The following is a 782-nucleotide window of genomic DNA, read 5'->3' as shown; positions in this document are numbered from 1 at the left end:
CGGCCCCTCTGAGAGCTGGTGCCTGCCTCTCTAGTCTGCTCACCCTGGTGGCCGACGATGACAGCACTCGGCTGGGGCTGGGGCTGGGGCTGGGGCTGAGCCTTCCCTGTGGCTGTTTTTCCCTGACCCTCCCACCTGACTCTTAGCCTGGTCTCCGGGAGGAAGGGGGAAGCCTGGACCTGGGGCACACAGACACAATCTGACATGTTAGGACAAAGCACCCCCACGCCCGGCGCGCAGAGGCCCGTGTGCACACAGCCTCGGGTGCACAGGACACCGGGAGCTGGGGCTTTCCCGCTGGGCTCGTCTGATCTCCTTCCTCAGGTGGCTCCACGCGCCCCTCCCTACACTTCTGCACTCCTGCGTCGTTGCTGGCTTCTGGTCTTTTCCCTCTGCCGTCCGCACGGCCTGGCTGATCTTTCTAAGCCACCATCAGTCAACAGCCTGCGAGGACCCTGCCTGCAGAGTAGAGCGTAGGGAGCCCATAGCTGCTGGGCAGGAGCAGCCATCTAAGCCTCCCTTGTCCCATCCCAGGAAGGACAGTCCCGTTAAACCAAACTCTCGTTTGCTCCCCATTTAGCTCCCTGGTTCAGCCCAAACCTTTCCCTAATCTCAGGGAAGGCCTGAAGTTGCTCCTGGCTCCAGAGGCTTGGGTGGAAGGGTTTTGCTTCTGCATGGATGCGGCTCCTGACCTTGAGCGATGCCAGACCTTTGCCCTGCAAGACTTTCACCTTCATCACCTTCGCAGGAGGCTGTGGACAGGCCCATGGCAGGCCTGGCCT

Source organism: Galeopterus variegatus, unplaced genomic scaffold (genome assembly GCF_000696425.1).
Source record: "Galeopterus variegatus unplaced genomic scaffold, G_variegatus-3.0.2 Scaffold16931, whole genome shotgun sequence".
In the NCBI taxonomy this organism is placed as follows: domain Eukaryota; kingdom Metazoa; phylum Chordata; class Mammalia; order Dermoptera; family Cynocephalidae; genus Galeopterus; species Galeopterus variegatus.
The sequence above is the reverse complement of the archived record's forward strand: the minus strand, read 5'-3'. Positions refer to the sequence as shown.